Source organism: Sapajus apella, unplaced genomic scaffold, assembly GCF_009761245.1.
Source record: "Sapajus apella isolate SASKATOON/1434 unplaced genomic scaffold, GSC_monkey_1.0 scaffold66, whole genome shotgun sequence".
NCBI classification, from domain to species: Eukaryota; Metazoa; Chordata; class Mammalia; order Primates; family Cebidae; genus Sapajus; species Sapajus apella.
The window spans coordinates 1,838,453-1,863,548 of NW_022437006.1; positions in this window are offsets into that span (position 1 = coordinate 1,838,453).

The window sequence follows — 25,096 nt, forward strand, 5'->3', positions numbered from 1 at the left end:
TACAGAAAACAAAAAATACCCTAAGAAACTTAAGTGTGATGAGATTCATATTTGAAATTTCCCTATTTCATTAGAACTAACATGTGTTGATGCTAGTGTTTTCTTTATAGAAGTTGTCAGTGGAAGAATTTTTAAAAATTGCTTTATGAATGTTACATAGCTAACAGCCATTTATTACAAAATAATGCCATGGATTACAAAAGCATTCCAAATTCAAAAAGGTACAATAGGAAAGAACAACATAAATTTTAGAATTGGTGAAAAATATAGGTGATTTGAAGGTTATTAGAGTGCTAAAATAATTAAGCTCTCAGTTGGGCCTCTAAGAAAATTTCTGGGACAATATAGTGCTAAACCACTGAGAATGCTTCTACCTCCGACATCACACTTAGAATTATGTTAGAAGTGGGGACCTGCTGCCATCACCATACTTCCTTTACATATAGAAAATGAACACTGAAATTCTGTTCAAGGAAGATGCATAGTTCCAAACTTTTTTGGGCAAGGAACACCAGCTAATAGTCATAGAAGATGAACTCTGCCTAATGTTTATTTTTCCAGTTTCACAAGAGTTCATCTAATTGGTGGAACATAATTTGCATTAAGAACTCTTGCTTCAAAGAGGTCTGGTAGATTGTGGTTGCAGCTTCTAACCTCTTTAATTAGAAGTATAGAATGGGACTGTTTCCAGTTTTTGCCCATTCAGTATGATATTGGCTGTTGGTTTGTTGTAAATAGCTTTTATTATTTTGAGATACATTCTGTCAATACCTAATTTATTGAGTGTTTTTAGCATAAAGGGCTGTTGAATTTTGTCAAAGGCTTTCTCTGCATCAGTTGAGATAATCATGTGTTTTTTGTCTTTAGTTCTGTTTATGTGGTGAACTACGTTTACAGACTTGCGTATATTGAACCAGCCTTGCATCCCCAGGATGAATCCTACTTGATCATGGTGGATAAGCTTTTTGATGTGTTATTGTAATCGGTTTGCCAGTATTTTATTGAAGATTTTTGCATCTATGTTCATCATGGATATTGGTCTGAAGTTTTCTTTTCTTGTTGAGTCTCTGCCAGGTTTTGGTATCTGGATGATGTTGGTCTCATAAAATGATTTGGGAAGGATTCCCTCTTTTTGGAGACAAGGATGCCCTCTTTCACCATTCCTATTCAATATAGTACTGGAAGTTCTAGCCAGAGCAATCAGGCAAGAAAAAGAAATAAAGGGTATTCAAATAGGAAGGAGGAAGTCAAATTGTCTCTATTTGCAGATGACGTGATTGTATATCTAGAAGAACCCATCATCTCACCCAAAATCTCCTGAAACGTATAAGCAACTTCAGCAAAGTCTCAGGATACAAAATCAATGTGCAAAAATCACAAGCATTCCTATATCAATAACAGACTTAAAGAGAGTCAAATCAAGAGCGAACTATCATTTACAATTGCTACAAAGAGAATAAAATACCTGGGAATATAACTAACAAGAAATGTAAAGGACCTCTTCAAGGAGAAATACAAACCACTGCTCAACGAAATAAGAGAGGACACAAACAGATGGAGAAACATTCCATGGTCATGGTTAGGAAGAATCAATATCGTGAAAATGGCCATACTGCCCAAAGTAATTTACAGATTCAACACTATACCCATCAAGCTACCAATGACCTTCTTCACAGAACTGGAAAAAACCACCTTAAACTTCATATGGAACCAAAAGAAAGCCCACATAGCCAAGTCAATTCTAAGCAAAAAGAACAAAGTGGGAGGCATCACACTACTGGACTTCAAACTATACTACAAGGTTACAGTAATCAAAACAGCATGGTACTGGTACAAAAACAGAGATATAGACAAATGGAACAGAACAGAGGCCTCGGAGGCAACACAATACATCTACAACCATCTGATCTTTGACAAACCTGACAAAAACAAGCAATGGGGAAAGGATGCCCTGTTTAATAAATGATGTTGGGAAAACTGGCTAGCCATGTGCAGAAAGCAGAAACTGGACCCCTTCCTGACACCTTACACTAAGATTAACTCCGGATGTATTAAAGACTTAAACATAAGACCTAACACCATAAAAATCCTAGAAGAAAATCTAGGCAAAACCTTTCAGGACATAGGCATAGAAAAGGACTTCATGACCAAAACACCAAAAGCATTGGCAACAAAAGCCAAAATAGACAAATGGGACCTAATCAAATTCCACCACTTCTGCACAGCAAAAGAAACAGTTATTAGAGTGAATTGGCAACCAACAGAACGGGGAAAAATTTTTGTGGTCTACCCATCTGACAAAGGGCTGATATCCAGAATTTACAAAGAACTAAAACAGATTTACAAGAAAAAAACAAACAAGCCCATTCAAAAGTGGGTGAAGGATATGAACAGACACTTTTCAAAAGAAGACATTTATGAGGCCAACAAACTTATGAAAAAATGTTCATCATCACTGATTATTAGAGAAATGCAAAGCAAAACCACATTGAGATACCACCTTACACCAGTTAGAATGGCAATCATAAAAAAACCTGGAGACAACAGATGCTGGAGAGGTTGTGGAGAAATAGGAACACTTTTACACTGTCAGTGGGAGTGTAAACTAGTTCAACCACTGTGGAAGACAGTGTGGTGCTTCCTCAAGGATCTAGAAATAGAAATTCCATTTGACCCAGCAATCCCATTACTGGGTATATAGCCAAAGGATTATAAATCATTCTATTATAAAGACACATGCACACATATGTTCATTGCAGCACAGTTTACAATAGCAAAGACCTGGAACCACCCCAAATGCCCATCGATGATAGACTGGTTGAGGAAAATGTGGCACATATACACCATGGAATATTATGCAGCCATCAAAAACGATGAGTTTGTGTCCTTTGTAGGGACATGGATGAACCTGAAAACCATCATTCTCAGCAAACTGACACAAGAACAGAAAACCAAACACTCTATGTTCTCACTCATAGGTGGGTGTTGAACAATGAGAACACATGGACACAGGGAGGGAAGCATCACACACTGGGGTCTGTAGAGGGGAAACAGGGGAGGGACAACAGTGGCTGGGGAGTTGGGGAGAGATAGCATGGGGAGAAATGCCAGATATAGGTGATGGGGAGGAAGGCAGCAAATCACACTGCCATGTATGTACCTATGCAACAATCTTGCATGCTCTTCACATGTACCCCAAAATCTAAAATGTAATTTAAAAAAAAGAAGTATAGAATGGGGATTGAGTGAGTGAATCCTCAATATTTAGTACCTTAAGCACAGGTGAGTCTCAGAAGGTGCTGAACAAGTGAGTCTTAGAGTGAAGGTTTTCAGAAGTTGACACTGAACTATCTAAGTGCATATACAGGGCACCAAGAGTGCCTCAGTAGGTCCGGGTCGGGTGTTCAGCCTTAGTAAATGGATGCAGCAGGGGATGAGGGCAGATTATAGAGAAAAGATTGCCTCATGGGTGGCATTATCCATCTTGAGATTATGAAAGAAGACAAGATTTTGTGAGTAATATGTTCTTTTTTGCAGATCAATAACTTAATGATATCAGCTTCCCATGATAGTCACCTAGGTTTGTTCTTAAGATGTCCCATCTTAAGTTTAGGTGACTATCACAGGAAAATAAATCCCAACAGTTCACTGTTGAACTTAAAACTCAACAAGATGAAAATAAACAGTTTAAAACTTTTGCCTGTTTTGTAATAGAATTTTTTATTTTCATCTTATTTAGTTTTAAGTTCACTGTTGAACATATTTGATAGATTTAAACTTGATTTCATTTTTTTGCCCTCGTAATTGGTATTAAAAATTAGAATTTCAATTGCTCATTGCTGGTATGTAAGAAAGGCAAGATTCACTTTTGTATATTAACCTTGAATACTGCAACCTTGCTATAGTTCCTTATTAGTTCCAGTATTTTTTTTTTTTGGTTGATTTTTGAGATTTTTCTACATAGATAATCATGTTACATGTGAACAAAGACAGTTTTATTTCTTCAAACCCAATCCATATACTTCCTATTTCTTTTTCTTATTTTTATGCTGGCTAGGCCTTCCAGTACCATGTTTAATAGAAATGTTGGGAGAGGACATCTTGTTTTGTTTCTGAACTTAGGGGAAGAGCATCCAATTTCTTACCATTAACTATGCTGTTATGATAGGTTTTTTATAGATGTTATTTATCAAGTTGAAAAAGTTCTCTAATAGTCCTGGAAGTTTTTATTACAAATAGGCATTAGATTTTGTCAAATGCTTTTCCGCATCAACTGGTAAAATCGTTGATGTTTTTCCTTAGCCTGTTGATGTGGTGGCTTACATTCGTTGATTTTTAAAGTCAAATCAGTCTTGCATACCTAGAATAAATCTCACTTGTTTCTGATGTATACATATATTTTTTAAAATACATTATTGGATTCAATTAGCTAATCTTATGTTGATTTTTAATCTATGCCCATGAGATCTATTTGTCTATAGTTCTTTCTGTGATATCTTTATCTTGTTATGATATTCAGATAATGTTGACTTCATAGAATGAGTTAGGAAATTTTTCCTCTGCTTCTCACTTCTAGAAAAGTATGGATAACTGTATCATTTCTTCCTTAGCTGTTTAGTACAATTAATCAATAAACTCATCTGGGCCAGACACTTTTCTTCTATGCAAGGTGATTAATTATGTGTTTGACTTATTTAATAGATTTGGCCAATTTAGATTATTTCTCTTAGTATGGTGGTTTGTGTCTTTCAAAGAACTAGTACATTTCATCTAAATTATCAAATTTGTGGATATTCCTTTATGACCCTTCTTAATGCCCATGGACACAGTAGTGACGATCCTTCTTCAATTTCTGATATTGGCAATTTGTGTTTTCACTCTTTTTTTTTCTTGATTAGCCTAACTAGTGGTTTTTTGATTTTACTGAAATTTGCAAAGAACTGGCTTTTTGATTTGTTAATTTTTCATTGTTTTCTTGTCTTACATTTTATTATTTGTTTTAATTTTTAGTATTTTTTTTTTCGGTTTTAGGCTGAAATTGTTGTATCTTCTTCTTTTTTTTTTTTAAATTGTACTTTAGGTTCTGGGGTACATGTGCAGCTCATGCAGGATTGTTGCATAGGTACAAACATGGCAATGTGGTTTGCTGCCTCCAATCCCCCATCATCTACATCGGGTATTTCTCCCCATTTTATCCCTCTCCAATGCCCCCAACCCCCACTGTCCCTCCCTTGTCCCCTCCAACAGACCCCAGTGTGTGATGCTCCCCTCCCTGTGTCCATGTGTTCTCGTTGTTCAACACCCACCTATGAGTGAGAATATGCAATGTTTGATTTTCTGTTCTTGTGCCACTTTGCTGAGAATGATGGTTTCCAGATTCATCCATGTCTCTACAAAGGACACAAACTCATCGTTTTTGATGGCTGCATAGTATTCCATGGTGTATATGTGCCACATTTTCCTTGTCCAGTCTATCGTTGATGGGCATTTGGGTTGGTTCCAGGTCTTTGCTCTTGTAAACTGTGCTGCAATGAACATATGTGTGCATGTGTCTTTATAATAGAATGATTTATAATCCTTTGGCTATATACCCAGTAATGGGATTGCTGGGTCAAATGGAATTTCTATTTCTAGATCCTTGAGGAAGCACCACACTGTCTTCCACAGTGGTTGAACTAGTTTACACTCCCACTGACAGTGTAAAATCGTTCCTATTTCTCCACATCCTCTCCAGCATCTGTTGTCTCCAGATTTTTTAATGATTGCCATTCTCACTGGTGTGAGGTAGTGTCTCAAAGTGGTTTTGTTTTGCATTTCTCTAATAATCAGTGATGATGAACATTTTTCATAAGTTTGTTGGCCTCATAAATGTCTTCTTTTGAAAAGTGTCTGTTCATATCCTTCACCCACTTTTGAATGGGCTTGTTTGTTTTTTTCTTGTAAATCTCTTTTAGTTCTTTGTAGATTCTAGATATTTGCCCTTTGTCAGATGGGTAGATTGCAAAAATTTTTTCCCATTCTGTTGGTTGCCGATTCACTCTAATGGTTGTTTCTTTTGCTGTACAGAAGCTCTGGAGTTTAATTAGATCCCATTTATCTATTTTTGCTTTTGTTGCCAATGCTTTTGGTGTTTCAGTCATGAAGTCCTTGCCTATGCCTATGTCCTGAATAGTTTTGCCTAGGTTTTCTTCTAGGGTTTTTATGGTATTAGGTCTTATATTTAAGTCTTTAATCCATCCTGAGTAAATTTTATTGTAAAGTGTCAGGAAGGGGTCCAGTTTCTGTTTTCTGCACATGGCTAGCCTGTTTTCCCAACACCATTTATTAAACAGGGCATCCTTTCCCCATTGCTTGTTTTTGTCAGATTTGTCAAAGATAAAATGGTTGTAGATGTGTGACGTTGCCTCCAAGGCCTCTGTTCTGTTCCATTCATCTATATCTCTGTTTTGGTACCAGTACCATGCTGTTTTGATTACTGTAGCTTTGTAGTATAGTTTGCAATCAGGTAGCATGATGCCTCCAGCTTTGTTTTTTTTGCTTAGGATTGTCTTGGCTATGCGGTCTCTCTTTTGGTTCCATATGAAGTTTAAGGTGGCCTTTTCCAGTTCTGTGAAGAAAGTCATTGGTAGCTTGATGGGGATAGTGTTGAATCCACCTTCTTTAGTTTTGTAAAGTGAAAACTTAGATGACTGATTTTAGATTTTTCTTCTTTTTCTAATATATACACTTAATGCATATAGGTTTCACTACATTCCATAAATTTGGACAAATTTTATTTTCAATTTAATTTAGACTAAAATATTTTTTATTTCTCTTGAGTCTTATGTTTTGACTCATTATTATTTAGAGGTTTCTTGCTTAATCTCCAAATATCTGGGGATTTTCCAACTATTTTGCTGTTCTTGGTATCTAATATTTAATTCCACTGTGACTAAGAACATACTTTTGTAGAATTTATTTCTTAAAAAAATTTTAAGATGTGCTTCATGACCAAGAATGTGGTCTACCTTGCTGAATTTTCCATGTGAAATGGAAAAGAATGTGTATTCTGCTGTTGTTAGGGAGAATAGTCCATAAACATCTGTTAGATTAAGTTGACTGATAGTACTCTCCAAGCCAGCTATATTTGTACTGATTTGCTGCCAGTTTGTTCTATCAATTACTGAAAAATGGCTGTTAAATTATCTAAATATAATAGAGGACTTGCCCGTTTCTCCTTTTAGTTCTGTCAGTTTTTGCCTTACATATTTTGATATTTCATTGTTAGGTACATGATAGCTCACTATGTTGTCCAGGCTAGTGTTGAACTCCTGGCCTCAAGTGATCCTTCTGCCTTGACCTTCCAAAATGCTGGGATTACAGGTGTGAACCACGATGGCAAGCCTCCAGCTTTCTTTTGAATAGTGTCACTATGTATGTCTTTCTCTATCCCTCTACTTTTAGCCTATCTGAATCTTTACATTTAAGATGGGCTCCTTATAGACAACAGTTAGTTGGGTCTTATTTAAAAAAATCATCTTCACAATCTCCTTTAATTGGTGTATTAGACTAGTCTCATTAAAAGTAATTGCGACATAGTTGGACTAATACCCATCATGTTTGTAACTTCCTTATTCATGGCATTTGTTCCTTATTTCTTCTTTTCTACCTTGTCTGCCCTTTTTGGTTTTAATTGACCATTTAATATGCGTTCTCTCAATCTCTTCTCTTAAGATGTCAATTACATTATTTTAAAAAATGTTTTTAGTGGTAGCACTAGAGTTTTCAATATACATTTTTAACTGATTTAACTCTATCTTCAAATAACATTATTTTACATTGCATGTACCACAAATATCTTAGAATATTCCCAATTCCTGCTTCCTATCTCTGATGATATCACTTACACCTCACTTATTCATATGCTATACTCACCCAATACACTGTCTTGTCCATTAAGCTGTTACCTTTTAGAACAATTAAGAATAAAAAACTAAAAACTTTTATTTTACTTTCATTTATTCTTTTTCTAATGTTCTTGCTTTATGTAGACTTAAGTCTCTGATCCATGCCATTTTCACTTTCTTTTTCTATGACACACTTTTAAAATAAAACATTTCTTGTCATTCAAATCTTCTGCTGTTAGAGAGTTCCCTCAGATTCTCCTTCTCTGGGAAAGCCTTTATTTCTCCCTTATTTTTTGAAGGATAATTTGACTGGATATAGAATTCTAGATTATGTTTTTTAAAACACTGAGTATTACAATCTGCTCTCATCTTGCTTGTATATATTTTTTTCTGATGAGAAGTTTACTATAATTCTTATCTGTGTTCTTCTAAAAACAGATAAGGTGATTTTTTTTCCTTCTGGTTCCTTTCAAGATTTTTTTCTTTGTCTTTGGTTTCGTGCAGTTTGAACAGGAAATGTCTAGGTGTGGATTTTTTGATAATTATCTTTCTTGGTCTTCTCTGAGTTTCCTGGATCTGTGGTATGTTGTCTATGAAAACTCTCAGCCATTATTACTTCAAATATTTTTTGGCCCAATTGTTTGTCTTCTTCTGGTATTCTATTTACACCTATGTTACAACTTTTGAAATTGTCTCAGTTCTTGGTTGCTTTGTTCTGGGTTTAAATTTTTTCATCCTTTTTTCTCTTTGTACGTTAGCTTGGGAAGTTTCAATTGATGTATCTTTAAGCTCACTGACTATTTCCTTCACCCTGTCCCATGTCCTGATGAATCCCTCAAAGATATTCTTCAGTGTTTTTGATGTCTAGTATTTTCTTTGAATCTTTGTAGGGTTTCCATCTCTAAGTGTATATTACTCATCTGTTCTTGGATGTAGTCTATTTTTGTCATCAGAACCTTCACATAATAAACATGTTTTAAATTTCCTGCCTGATCATTAGAACATCTGTGTTATATCTGAATCTGGTGCTGCTGGCTGCTTTCTCTTTAGACTGTGTTTTTCCTGCCTTTTAGCATGACTTGGAATTTTTTTTTGTTGAAAACCAGATATGATGTGTTTAATAATACAAACAGGTAAATAGGCTGTTAGTGTGAGGTTTTATGTTAATGTGACTAAAAGTGGCAGTGTGTTTATTTTTTGCTGTAGTTACAGGTATTAGAGGTTTCAGATTCCTCTAATGTCCTTGTATTTGTCTTCCCTGTTGATGTTGGGTTTCTCTAAGAACTCTTCGAAGAGGGAGAGACTGTGTCTTGGAGCTCTTTCATCTGTGATTCACTGTGATTATATCACGGTCCTGCAGGTGTGATGAAAGAGCATGGAGGAGGGGAAGTATTTTATAATATTTTGATTAAATACTAATAATGCATCTCTTGTCTGTGAATCTCTGGATTCACCTGTCTCTCCACATTTCAGGGATATGATTTTCCCTGTGACCTCAGTTCTCATATTGGTCCAAGAAAAGTCATTGACTTTCAGTTTGTTTAGCTTTTTCTTGCTGTAAGGACAAGTGTGATGACTTCCAAGCTCCTTACCTGTTGGAGGTGAAACTGGAAGTCCTTCTGGTAGGCTTTTGTGGGAAATATGACTGGATATAATATGGATGAGAAATAGAATATGGAGAAAATTTTCAGTCTTGGAGTGAGTGGCCTGTGAGTTATGATAATTGATTTTCAGGAGAAAATCAACACTGCCTATCAAGGGGCTCAGGTGAATTCCCACAAGAGAAGAAGTTTGCATGAGCAGTAGCCTCATGAAGGTGGGAGCAGGACTGTTGGTAGAAACTGCATATCTCCTCCTCTAAAGGAAGTAACCACACCTTACATTGACTGTCATCTGAATCATTAAGCTCAAACGGCTAAGAAATAAAAAATTGGGAAATGTCAGGAGAGAACACTTCTTCCCCATGGCTGCTTCATTCCAGGCAACTCCATTAACTTTAAACTCTGGGTCTATCTCTGTCCTCTCACTCTTCTCCAGGAACTGAAGAGTGACTTATCCTTGATGAATCTGAGAGAGAAACCAGGAATGTATATTCAGCCCCTTCACTCCTCTTTGGAGCTGGCTAATTGTAGAAAGCACCAATTCTGATCTGTGCCTCCTAGCTGTTTAAAGAGTCTGGCCCCACCTCTGCAAGACTGCAATGTCCCATGCTGCCTATTTATTGTTTTGTAATTCAAAACTCTATTGTTACCCTGTACCTAGGCCATGTCTTCCAAACTAGGACTTATCAGCAATAAAAGGAATATTATGATTTTTATCTGTTTGGCTATTTTTAATGGATTTAAAAAATTTCTAAATACTTTTGTTCCAGTCTCTCCAATGCACCACAATACAGTAATCTCTCATGAGGTATCACCTAGAGTTCTTTGTGTCATGACCAAGAAAATTAAGGAGAATGGACATAAAGGATGAGGTTGGAGTGTAAGTTAAATAAGTGAAAGAAGAAAGCTCTCTGCTGTGGAGAGGCGGCCCAAAAGAGGGTTGCTGTTTTATAGTCAAATACTAAGTCTCATAAACAGTCTAACAGGGTGAGATATTTCATTTACATAAGGCTCAAAAACCTGGTTGGCAGTAGGTGTTTCATTTGCATAAAGTGTGAACTGCTGACAGTTACTCCCGGTTCTTTTAGTGTTCATGTGAACTCTTAGCCTAAGTTACTCCATATTGTTTGATTTTCCTTACTGCTTATGTGTAAGGGGGGAGAATTCCCCATTGCTGGATTCTTTGTTACTCATCTTAGGCATGTTTCAAGCAACCCTTCCTCCCAATTCCCCTGTGCAAACTCTCTTATCTGAGTATGTCCAAAAAAGGAAATGAATGTGCTCACTGAAGCCCAATGTGTATATGTGACCCTTGCTAGTTATAGAGAAGGCCCCTTTGTGATGAACGTTGCCTCCTTATCTATGCTTGAAGCCTGATCTTTCAGGCTATTTCTTTGTTAGTATAAAAGGAATTCTACTGAAGACATGTCCTAGCTATTGCCAAACTGGTTCCTTTCTTTTCCCTCACTTTTAGATTTCACAGAAGAATTGAAAAGGTAGTAAAGAGTATTCCTGTATACTGCTGACACAGATTCCCCTATTCTTAACATCTTACATTACCATGGTAATTTTGTCACAACTAAGAAACCAACATTGGTACATAATTATTAACTAAATTCCAGATTGTATTCAGATTTCTCTATTTTTTCTATGAATGCCTGTTTTCTGTTTCAGGATCAATGTAGTCACCAATTGGTCTGGAACAGTTTTGTTTCTTGTTTTTTATTATTTACTTTTTTGGTTTTTTTGAGATGGAGTCCTGCTCTGTCACCCAGGATGGAGTGCAGTGGCATGATCTTGGCTCACTGCAACCTCTGCCTCCTGGGTTCAAGCGATTCTCCTGTTTCAGCCTCCCAGGTAGCTGAGATTACAGGCACATACCACCATGCCTGGCTAATTTTTGTATTTTTAGGAGAGACAGGGTTTCACCATGTTGGCCAGGCTGGTCTCAAACTCTTAATATCAGGTGATCCACCCACACTGGGCTCCCAAAGTGCTGGGATTACAGGCATGAGGCACTGTGCTTGGCCTATTTACAGTTTTGTAATGGTCAGGTATCTGTAGAATGTTCAGTCTTGTTCTGTTTAATGTTTTTCTCACAGTTAGACAGATTCTGAAATTGGGGGAAGAATTCCACAGAAGTGATGTGCCTTTCTCATCACATAATTTCATGGTATTTGCTATCTACAGGAGTAATGACTGATGATATAAATATGGATCACCTGGCCAAGATAGTGTTTTCTAGATTTGGCCATTGTAAAATTACTGTTTTTACCCCTCTTTTCTATAATTTTAAGTCACTGCTTACAGATCACACTCAAAGAGGATGATGCTTAAATATATTTGGTCTTATTTTGCAGTTAGTTTATGAATCAGGCAAAGCAGAGAGTTGATAGTTATCAAACCACATGAGAGAAATTCCAACATGAGCAAATATCCACATACTAGTCACTCACAGGATGAGTCAGGATAGCATATCCATTAAAAGGACAGAAGTGACATCTGTGGTCAGATGAAGGGGATTGAGCTTCAGGGACAGGGGCTTCTCTGTCTGAGAGGAGCAACTAGCAATGAATGGCATGTTGTAAAACATATATTCTAGAGGCTAGAACCAAGAGGAGAGGCAGTATGTTCCCGCTGGAGGATTTTAGTACATTGATCATTTAAGGAATACATTTGCCCAAACTCACACCAGGTAATCATTTCCTTAATGAATTGCACAACTGAAAAAGAAAATCAATTTTTCTATTTTGCTTTATATGAAAACTCAATGTCCTTTTGCTTCTTTTTCCACTTGCACGTGTGACTGATGGCCAGGAAAAAACAAAGGAATTAAGTTTTAAGGGCAACCTCAGCCCCTGGGTCATCTTTGCTAAAGAAAGACAAGTGGGTGGGTGAAAAGACAAATTAAAAACCTACTGTCAACAAAGTTATCTCAGTTTAGATCAAATACCAAGGTAACAAATTTAATTTTCTGCTGTTTTCATTTGAAGCTCTTTTACTTTGTTGGTTATTGCTACTATAAAATTGTTGTTATTTGTAGCTTTTTAAATCAATAAAAAATATTGGAGGCCTAAAGTTGGGCCACTGGCTTGCTACTTGTAGATTTCTTATCTTCTTCCATTTTTCCAAATTAAAGAACAAATTTTTATACTTCCTTTCCAACAATTACGTTATTTTTTAAAATTCGTATTTGTCAAAATTTATATCTGAAAAGAAACATCTTCATAGGTAAGCAGGAGAAATCACTAATATATTTGAAGTTAATAAGTGAATAATTAAGGTACTAAACCTGGAAATACTTAAATTTTCTCCTAGAATTTCCCATTTTTCATAATGTCTTTGGAGAAAGTTATATATAGTTATGTGTCACATATGACTTTCCTTATATTTATTTTAACATTTTTGATTATGTAAGCAATTCATGCCCAATGTGCAAAAATTAAAAAAAAAAAAACAGAATAGCAAGATGGATGAATAGGAACAGCTCTGGAGTGCAGTTCCTAGTGAGAACACAGAGGGTGAGTGATCACCACATTTCCAAATGAATTTTTACTGCCCACAGACTAGGAAAAGTGCCATGAGTCTCCAGCATGGCTGTTTCAGCCGGTGCAGTGGGTCTTCCCATAAAAACTCACACAAATCTGGGCGCCGTTTCAGGTGGCGCCTAGGACACTTGGGAGACACAGCTGCCTGTTCAACTGAAAAAAAGGAGGCTGAAACAGGGAGCCAGGTGATTTGGTTCGGTGAGTCCCACCCCCACAAAGAACAGCAATCTGAAATACTCTGGATTGAGAGTTTCACAGCAAGCACAGCTGGACCAAGGATGGTTCAGCTCTGTAGGGGGAAGGGTGTCCACAATTACCGAGGCAGTCCACCACTACTGAGGCATTCCACCATTACTGAGGTGGTTGACCATTACCGAGGCAGTCCACCTTTACTGAGGCAGTCCACCATTACTCAGGCAATCCATCATTACTGAGGCAGTCTGCCATTACAGAGACTGTCTGCCATTACTGAGGCAGACACCATTACCAAGGCAGTTCTAACTATACCTCTATAAACAAAACTGCAAGGACATTCACACAGCAGCTGGGCAGAGTGCACGGCAGCTTAGCAATGCCTCTCCTGGCAGACAGTGACTAGACTACTTCCTTGATGGGTAGGACAGCTCTGAAAAAATGCAGCAGGACATCAAGAATTTATAAATAAAGCCCCACCTTCCCAAGACAGAGCACCTGGGAAAAAAAGGTGGTTATGAGTTCCGCTACAGCAGACTTAAACATACCTTCCCAGCAGCTCTCAATGGAACAACAGAGCTCACAGCTCAGCACTTGAGCTCCATAAGGGACAGACTGTCTCCTTAAGCAGCTCTCCAATCCCCATGTATCCAAAGAGACACCTCATAGAGGAGAGGTCAGGCTGACATCTGGTGGGTATCCTTCTGGGACAAGGATAACAGAAGAAGAAACTGGCAACAACCCTTACTGTTCTGCAGCTGCTGTAGCTGATCCTCAGGCAAGCAGGGTCTGGAGTGGACCTCAAGCACTCCTACAGCAGAGGGGCCTGACTGTTAGAAGGAAAACTAAAAAATCGAAAGAAATAACTTCATCATCAACAAAAAGGAAGTCCACTCAGAGACCCCATCTGAAAGTCACCAACTTCAAAGACCACAGGTAGATAAATCCACAAAGATGAGAAGAAATCAGTGCAAAAAGGATGAAAACACCCCAAACCAAAATGCCTCTCCTCCTCCAAGGGATCAAAACTCCTTACCAGCAACAGAACAAGGCTAGATGGAGAATGAGTCTGATGAATTAACAGAAACAGGCTTCAGAACGTGGGTAATAACAAACTTCTCTGAGCTAAAAGAATATATTCTAACCCAACGCAAAGAAACTAAGAACTTTGAAAAAGGTTTGATGAAATGCTAACAAGAATAAACAGCTTAAAGAAGAATATAAATGACCTGATGGAACTGAAAAACACAATAGGAGAACTTCACAAAGCATACACAAGCTTCAATAGCTGAATCAACTAAGCAGAAGAAAGGATATCAGAGATTGAAGATGAACTCAATGAAATACAACAAGAAGGCAAGATTAGAGAAAAAAGAGTGAAAAGAAATGAACAAAGCCTCCAAGAAATATGGGACTATATGAAAATCTATGTTTGATAGGTGCACCTGAATCTGATGGAGAATGAATCCAAATGGAAAACACTCTTCAGGATATTATCCAGGAGAACTTCCCCAACCTAGGAAGGCAGGCCAATATTCAAGTCTAGGAAATACAGACAACACCACAAAGATATTTCTCAAGAAGAGCAACCCCAAGGCACACGATTGTCAGATTCACCAGGGTTGAAATTAAGGAAAAAATGCTAAGGGCAGCCAGAGAGAAAGGTGAGGCTACCCACAAAGGGAAGCCCATCAGACTCACAGCACATCTCACAGCAGAAACCCTACAGGCTAGAAGAGAATGGGGGCCAATATTCAACATCCTCAAAGAAAAGAACTTTCAACCTAGAATTTCACATCCAGCCAAACTAAGCTTCATAAGGGAAGGAGAAATAAAATCCTTTATAAACAAGCAATTGCTGAGAGATTTCATCACCACCAGGCCCACCTTACAAGAGCTCCTGAAAGAAGCACTAAACATGGAAAGGAACAACCAATACCAGCCACTCCAAGAATGTACCAAATGGTAAAGACTATCGACAAAATGAAGAAACTGCATCAACTAATGGGCAAAATAACCAGCAAGCATCAAAATGGCAGCATCAAATTCACACATAACAATAATAGCCTTAAATGTAAATGGGCTAAATGCCCCAATCAAAAGACACAGACCGGCAAATTTGATAAAATGTCAAAACAGATCAGTGTGCTGTATCCAGGAAAGCCATCTCACATGAAGGATACACATAGGCTCAAAATAAAGGGATGGAGGAAGATTTACCAAGAAAATTGAGAGAAAAAAAAAAAAGCAGGAGTTGCAATACTAGTCTCTGATAAAATAGACTTTAAACCAACAAAGATCAAAAGAGAAGGCATTACATAATGGTAAAAGGATCAATGCAACAAGAAGAGCTAATGATCCTAAATATATATGCACCCAATACAGGAGCACCCAGATATATAAAGCAAGCTCTTAATGGCCTACAAAGAGACTTTGACTCTCACACAATAATAGTGGGAGACTTTAACACTCCACTGTCAATAATAGACAGATCAACAAGACAGAAAATTAACAGGGATGTCTAGGACTTGAACTCAGATCTGAACCAAGCAAACCTAATAGACATTTACAGAACTCTCCACCCCAAATCCACAGAATATACATTCTTCTCAGCACCACATCACACCTACTCTAAAATTGATCACATAATTGGAAGTAAATCACTCCTGAGCAAATGCAAAATAATGGAAATCATAACAGTCTCTCAGACCACAATGCAATCAAATTAGAACTCGGCATTAAGAAACTAACTCAGAACCACAAAACTTTATGGAACCTGAACAACTGACTCTTGAATCATGACTGGATAAACAATGAAATGAAGGCAGAAATAAAGATATTCTTTGAAACCAATGAGAATGAAGACACAAAGTACCAGAACCTCTGGGACACATTTAAAGCAGTGTCTAGGGGAAAATTTATAGCAATAAAAGCCAACATAAGAAGCAAGAAAACATCGAAAATCAACACCCTATCATCAAAATTGAAAGTGCTGGAGGAGCAAGATCAAAAAAATTCAAAAGCTAGCAGAAGACAAGAAATAACTAAGATCAGAGCAGAACTGAAGGAGATACAGACACAAAAAGCCCTTCAAAAAATCAATAAACCCAGGAGCTGGATTTTGAAAAGATCAACAAAATAGACCACTAGCCAGATTAATAAAAAAGAGAGAAGAATCAAATAGGTGTCCAGAGAAATACAAACTATCATCAGAGATTACTACAAACAACTCTATGCACACAAACCAGTAAACCTGGACGAAATAGATAAATTCCTGGACACTTGTACCCTCCCAAGCTTAAACCAGGAAGAAATTGAGACCCTGAGTAGACCAATAACATGGGCTGAAGTTGAGGCAGCAATTAATAGCCTAGCAACCAAAAAAAGCCCAGGTCCAGATGGGTTCAGAGCCGAATTCTACCAGACATACAAAGAGGAGCTGGTACCACTCCTTCTGAAACTATTCCAAACAATCCAAAGAGAGGGAGTCTTTCCCAAATTATTTTATCAGACCAATATCATCCTGATACCAAAACCTGGCAGAGACTCAACAATAAAAGAAAACTTCAGGTCGATGTCCATGATGAACACAGATACAAAAATCTTCAATAAAATACTGGCAAACCAATTGCAACAGCACATCAAAAAGCTTATCCATCACAATCAAGTAGGCTTCATTCTGGGGATGCAAGGCTGGTTCAACATACGCAAGTCTATAAATATAATTCACCACATAAACAGAACCAAAGACAAAAATCACATGATTATCTCAATAGATGCAGAGAATGCCTTCCACAAAATTCGGCCCTTTATGCTGAAGACTCTCAATAAACGATGTATTGACAGAACGTATAAAATAATAAAAGCTATTTATGATAAACCCACAGCCAATTTCATACTGAATGGGCAAAAACTGGAAACATTCTCCTTGAAACCTGCCACTAGACAAAGATGCTCTCTCTCACCACTCCTATTCAATAAAGTATTAGAATTTCTAGCCAGAGCAATCAGGCAAGAAAAAGAAATAAAGGGTATTCAATTAGGAAAGGAGGAAGTCAAATTGTTTCTATTTGCAGATGACATCATTTTATATTTAGAAAACCACAACATCTCCACCCCAAATCTCCTTAAACTGATAAGCAACTTCAGCAAAGTCTCAGGATACAAAATCAATGTGCAGAAATCACAAGCATTCCTATATACCAATAACAGACTTAAAGAGAGCCAAATCAAGAAGGAACTGTCATTTACAATTGCTACAAAGAGAATAAAATATCTCGGAATACAACTAACAAAGGATATAAAGGACCTCTTCAAGGAGAACTACAAAGCACTGCTCAATGAAATAAGAGAGGACACTAACAGATGGAGAAACATTCCATGGCCATGGTTAGGAAGAATCAATATCATGAAAATGGCCATACTGTCCAATGTAATTTATAGATTCAACATTATCCCCATCAAGCTACCTATGACGCTCTTCACAGAACTGAAAAAACCCACTTTAAACTTCATATGGAACAAAAAGAGAGCCCACATAGCCAAGTCAGTTCTAAGCAAAAAAAACAAAGCTGGAGGCATCAAGCTACCTGACTTCAAAATATACTACAAGATTACAGTAATCAAAACAGCACGGCACTAGTACCAAAACAGAGATACAGACCAATGAAACAAAACAGAAGCCTCGGAGGCAACACCACACATCTACAATCATCTGATCTTTGGCAAACCTCACAAAAACAAGCAATGGGGAAAGGGTGCCCTGTTTAATAAATGGTGTTTGGAAAACTGTCTAGCCAAGTGCAGAAAGCAGAAACTGGGCCCCTTTCTGACACCTTATGCTAAAATTAACTTCAGATGGATAAAAGACTTAAACATAAGACCTAACACCATAAAAACTCTAGAAGAAAACCTAGGCAAAACCATCCAGGACATAGGCATAGGCAAGGATTTCATGACTAAAATGCTAAAAGCATAGGCAACAAAAGCCAAAATAGACAAATGGGATCTAATTAAACTCCAGAGCTTCTGTACAGCAAAAGAAACAATCATTAGAGTGAACCAGCAACCAACAGAATGGGAAAAAATTTTTGTTATCTACCCATCTGACAAAGGGCTAATATCCAGAATCCACAAAGAACTAAAACAGATTTACAAGAAAAAAACAAACCCGATTGGTTAGGGAAGAATTAGGCTGCTAAAGCTTTCTATTAATACTCAGCTGATCAAATTGAGTATTCATGTGCTAATGTTTGTTATGTGTTTATTCATTTTAATGTCTATATGTTATAAAAATTTCTAGAATCCATTTCCTCATCTTTATAATTTTGCCCAATGTTTACTTTTGCATGCTCTGTTTTTTAAAAAATTTAGAACATTAAATAGACAAATGTTGTATGTATTCAAGATGTACAACATGACGATTTGTTACATATATACATTGTGTAATGATTATCACAACTAATGAACACATCTGTAACTACTCATCCTGTACATTAGGTCCCAATAATTTATTCATCTGATAACCAAAAGTTTGCACCCGGTGATCAGCCAAGTCAATTCCTGGTCTACTCTGTTTCTATGAGTTTATTTTAATGCCACATACAATTGTGTAGTCTTCTGAACACTGCTTTTGGAAATAATAGATTACTAAGGTTCATACATGTGTGTTTCTGTAGGCTGTGCAATGTCAGTAATCCAGTCTATGAATGGCCAGACATTTATTAAGCCAAGATTCTGTCCATAGATATTTGGGTTGCTTGCATTATTTTTTCTTATATTATAAAACAACATTGCTGTGAATATTTAAAAGAAACCCATTCAAAAGTAGGTGAAGGATATGAACAGATACTTTTGAAAAGAAGACATATATGAGGCCAAGAAACATATGAAAAAATGCTCATCATCACTAGTCATTAGAGAAAGGCAAATCAAAATTGAGATACCACCTCATGCCAGTTAGAATGGCGATCATTAAAAAATCTGGAGACAACAGATGCTGGAGAGGATGTGGAGAAATAGGAACACTTTTACATTGTTGGTGGGAGTGAAACCTAGTTCAACCATTGTGGAAGACAGTGTGGCAATTTCTCAAGGACCTAGAAATAGAATTCCATTTGACCCAGCAATCCCATTACTGGGTATATATCCAAAGGATTATAAATTGTTCTATGATAAAGACACATGCACACATATGTTCATTGTGGCACTGTTTACAATAGCAAAGACTTGGAACCAACCCAAATGCCCAACAATGATAGACTGGACAGGGAAAATGTGGCACATATACACCATGGAATACTATGCAGCCATAAAAAATGATGAGTTCATGTCCTTTGTAGGGAAATGGTTGAATCTGGAAACCATCATTCTCAGCAAACTGACACAAGAACAGAAAATCAAACACTGCATTTTCTCACTCATAAGTGGGTGTTGAACAATGAGAACACATGGTCACAGGGAGGGGAGCATCACACATTAGGGTTTTTGTGGGGGACTAGGGGAAGGACAGTGTGTGGTAGGGAGTTGAGGAGGGATAACATGGGGAGAAATGCCAGATATAGGTGATGGAGTTCGAGGCAGCAAACCACATTGCCATGTATGTACCTATTTAAAAACCCTGCATGTTCTTCACATGTACCCCAGAACCTAAAGTGCAATGAAAAAATAAAAGAATAGTAAAAAGAAGACAATGTTTAAACTATTTTTTCAACAAATATTTATGAAGCATCTATTATGAGAACTGTTTTCAGCTCTAGGAACATAGCAATGAACAACATAGAGAAAAATCCTTGCCCTCGTGGAACTTTCATTCCATTGAGAGGAGATAGACCAAAAGAAATGAATATTTCGTAAAACAACAACAACAAACAACTTCTCAGGACATTCAAACTTCTTATGCCAAAAGGAAAGTTAAGCCTGGAGAATGAGTCTTACAACACTGCCATCCTGGACATCTGTTACTTCCTAACCTTATGTCAAAGCATTACACATTTGTCAGACCTCCACAGAAAGGTAGAAGGCCTCATGTATCTTGAATGACTGCCTTCATAAACTGTTCATAAGTAAATCCTTTTCTGGCCTCAAAGCCTTTCAAGATATATATCTTTCCATAAAACAAGCACATTTCAATTTTAACTTTAGCTTTGCAGTTGAAGTCTAGCTCCTAAAATGGAAATCTGTTAGATTTCACACTGATAATGTTTATTACAACCTTATCTTCCCAGGTACAGAAAAAAGACAAGATAAGCTAAATGATTCCTTGACCTACCCTGAGACACCTGCATCATTAGTTCTTCTTTTACTTCCATTTTCTTTGAATGTTTACCTTACTTTATGTAAAACGTAGATTGACTGGGTACGAATTAAAGTCTCACAAAAATGTAGCCATTTGCTTCAATGCTTAACCATCTCTTCTCACGTGGCTTCTCCTCCTCAAAGAAATGTATAAATATGGAGCCTCTTGAAAACCTCTTCAGAGAGCACAGGCCACAGAAGCTCTGGCTCAATAAATCTTGACTGATTCCAACTCTTTCCTTATTCCTTCATTTTGGGCTAACATTTATAAAGGATGTAATAAGTGCTATGGAAAAAATAAAGACAGGAAGAAAGAACAGGAATATATGTGGGAAAGTTTGGCATTTAAAAAGGGGGGTTGGGGGAAGCCTCATTTAGAAATTGAGGAAAGACCTGAAGGAGTTGAGGGAGCCAGCCAAGGTTAAGCCTGGGGCAAGAATATTCTTGCCAGAGTCAACAGCAAGTACAGAGGCCCGGGGCTTTTACTTGAACTGGTTGGGGAGCATTAAAGGGTTTAAGCGGAGAAGAGATTTAGTGAGCTAAGTTTTTAAAACCTCAATTTAGCTGCTCTGTGAGAACAGACTTAGTAGGACAAAGATGAAGACAGGTAGACCAGTTATATAGCTCTTGATTAGGGCTGTAGCTTGGTGGCAAGTGCTTAGGCATCAGATGTTTATTGATGATAGGGCTGACAAGGATTCTAGAGGATCTGATATGGAGTGTGTGATTGAGCAAGAAGTGTTATGGCCACTGTTTGAATTGGCTCATATTAACCCACCTCTGCCTCTACCTACCTATACACAGAAAATTTTCAAGTCCCCAAGGCAAGGGAAAATGGAAAAATATAGAAGAGTTATATAATCAGTAGTGGTGAAGGCTCATAATCACCAATGATGTATATTAATCTTGCTAAGATGTACACCTCCCACAGGCAGCAGCAGAGGAGCAAATACAGACCTGTGTGGAGGAGCGTGTGGCTGTGGTTGGTGAGCCTTTCCAAGCCCTGCTCATTGCCATTTCTCTAAGAGCAGCAGAGTGATTTTATGTATTTTAAAATGGACAGAAAATGGAGCTTAAAACATCTCATTCTCTCTCAACTTTCTCTATTCAACACCTTTGTTCAAAGAGAAATATAGATAGACACCTTACCAAACAAATGAAAAAGAAGAAGAGAAAGTTTGCACAGAAAATGTAGAGGAAAAACCTCAGCTCTGATTCAACTCTTTGGTGAGCTGATATCAGAAATAGTATTTTATTTATGTTTCTTACATATTTTACACATATTGGAAACAAGATAATGAAGTAGCAATAAAATTTACTTAAGGAAAGAATCTCATCTACTACTTTATAATCCTGCATCTCACCCATGACCTATGCTGCTTTAATTTCACTTTCTTCTCTCTCTATGGGCTTTCTAGTCTTTCAAGAATGTGATTAGGTATGCCAAATAGTTTTCTAAAGTAGTAGATGTACATTTCTTCTTTTGAGTCTCTTCCCCATATCTGAATCACTTCGTATGTTTTTGTTTTACTCATCCTCAGATAAAAACAAATCTAGTAAGCCTGAGAATTCTCCAACAAAGAGGGTTTTTGCAGACAGAGTGCCAAGAATTTGTCTCAAGTCCCCTTATGTCTACTTGGATGAATTAATTCCCTACTCATTCTGCAGCTGGAAGGGAACTAAATGGGCTATCTCCTAGCTCAGGATCCAACAGTCTTTCATTTGTTTTAGCTTTATTGGATGAAAATAAGATAATATTCTACCTCTGCTATTTGCACAGATGCATAGATTGCCACAATTTCCAGTTTTCACTGCTACCAGATAGTTTCCATCTTTGCCTCAATGTACCATCTTCATTTGTGAGGACTATACATTCCACCTTGTAATGTACCACTATATGTCTTGCACATAATCTTACAAACTGTCATTTTTTCCAGGTATTACCATCTCCCAATGCATGTGGAAAGGTATCACAATCTCCCAGTGCAAGGTTCTGGGCCTTGACTATCTTAAAATGAATCTCCATGAGATAAAGGCACAGATACTGCAGTCTGGACTAACCACATTCTGAGTAAGTGAAACATTTGCCTCTGTTGCTATACTTCTGAGTCACTGAGATGAGACAGTGACCAGTAACAAGACTCCCTTCTTGATTAAATGAAATCAGTCTCTATCTTCCAAGTGCATCCTTGCCAGACCCGTATCACCTAGTTTTAGTGAAAATCTTGTTACAACAGTTTATAAAGAATCCCTACCCTGGTTATCTGACCGAATTCATCATTCTTACCATTCCCCAGGTGATACCTGATCCCCCTGGCCTGCCTTCAGCAACTTCTGTTAGGTCTGTTTAGCAAGAATCCTCCTTACTCCTGATATTTCCTTTTAGGGGTTATCTACCCACTGACCACCTAATCCTGTCTTTTGGCTGTATATCCCCACTCATTCAAGTGTGTTTAGAAGTAGCTGCTGACTAAAATCTTTCTTTACCACTCTAAAAAAAAAAAAAAAAAAAAAAGGCACAGATACTTTTCTTTTAGATGTTGGATGCTTTCCAAAGCTGTATGGCAGGTGTTGTTTTGCTGCTGGTGCTGACACTACCACAGACTTGAGCACCTATTTTTGCACATGCTTTTGACATAGCTACCACTTAAAAACTGAGTCAGAATGCCCTTCTAAGTGTGGGTAACTTTGATGATTGCATCAGTAAAATGTTACGGGGGCCAAACTGGTGAGAAGCCTACAGCAGCCCATCTGTCGCTTGTTCTTGACATCACCTGGCTCCAAATCACAGACCCCTGTAATACACAATCCTTAGAATTGTGTGTTAGACTATATGTGCAATTCACCAATCTATTTTTCTAACTAGCAACAGATTTGGCAGGGGCTAGGTCAGGGCTTCAGATGTTTTTTATCCTTCCTTGTCTTTTTCCCTAAAACGTACAATAACAACAATGCTAAATTTGAACAGCAGAAGCTCATGCTCTAAACGTCAGTGAAAGCCTTATACTCATACTCTAAACGTCAGTGAAAGCCAGGAAGTCTACTTTGTCTAATGTAGCCCTGTTTTGGCAACATTAGCTTCTTTCTGTCCAGCAGTTTTTTTTTTTTTTCTGTCAACTTTGCAATCAATGAATCTTAATCAGTTACCTGGTTTAGGGTGGTGCTATGAGGCTTCATCTTTTCTGGTGTCTTCCTAGTCCTCCAAAGCAAAAGGCTCCTCCGTGGTGACTTTCATTGCTCCAGAAGGGAATTAGGGTATCATATATGATGATTATACGATGATCAGGTTTTTAATGCACCCTTTCAGATTGACTGTACCTTGGATATGTTGGCGAACTTTCACTTCTGTCCAAGGGAACACTCTCTCTATTTCTAGGCGTTTTCTTCAGGTTAGAACGATTCTGCCTACACACAGCTGAATCTGATACTGTGATTTCATTTGCCTCTGGCAGATTTCAAGTATTTTTCTTTACTAAGTTATCTTTTCAGGAACACTTCTGTTTTGTTCGAAAATATCTCCTACCACGACTTCATTCTGTTCTCAAATTTTTCTACTCGATTGATCTTACATAAGTTAGTATACTCTTTTCTGCCATATGTTGAGACTTTCTAAGTTGGTTGAAATCACTACTCTTTTGTACTCCTAGCTTTTTAAAGTTAATGATCCTCAAAGCGTGGTCCTTCCATTAGCAGATTCAGTATCACCTGCCAATCTGTAAGACAAGCAAATTCTTAGGCCCTACCCCAAGCCTTCTAAATAAGAAATTCTGAAGGTGGGGTTCAGGCAATCTGTTTTTAAAAGTCTTTCAGGTGATTCTGATGCATGCTTTAAAAATTTTGTAAATGCTCATTCTCTCTGGAATGTTAGTTATGTTAGATGTATTAATAGAAAAAGAAAGAATGCCAGTGGAAAGAATAAACATAAAACAAATATGGTTTCAGATTGGCTGGGGGCTTGGTGCAGTGTCTGAGGCCTGTAATCCTGCACTCTAGGAGGACTTCTTGAAGCCAGGTGTTGAGGACTATCTTGGGTAACATAGTGAGATTCTGTTTCTAAAAGAAAAAAAAATCGCCTTAGAGTTTTTGATATTCTAGTCTTGTTTAAGAACTACTACTCCATTATACACCATGGAATACTATGCAGCCATAAAAAAGGACAAAATCATGTCCTTTGTAGCAACATGGACGCAGCTGGAGGTCATTAACTTGAGCAAACTAATGCAGAAACAGAAAACCAAGGACTGCATGCTCTCACTTACAAATGGGAACTAAACACTCAGTATACATGGACATAAAGATGAGAACAATAGACACTGGGGAATCCTGAAAAGGAAGGGGAGGGTGGGGTGCAAGGGCTGAAAAACTGTCTGTTGGATACTATACTCACTTTCTGGGTGTTGAGTTAAATCATACTCCAAACCTCAGTGTAACACAATACACATTTGTAAGAAACCTGCACACATAACCTGGAATCTAAAATTAAAGTTGAAAAAAAAAAAAAAAAAAAAAAAAAAAAACCCAACAAGTTTCCTTTTTTTTAGCTTTAAAATAACCTAATTCAACAACTGTCTTC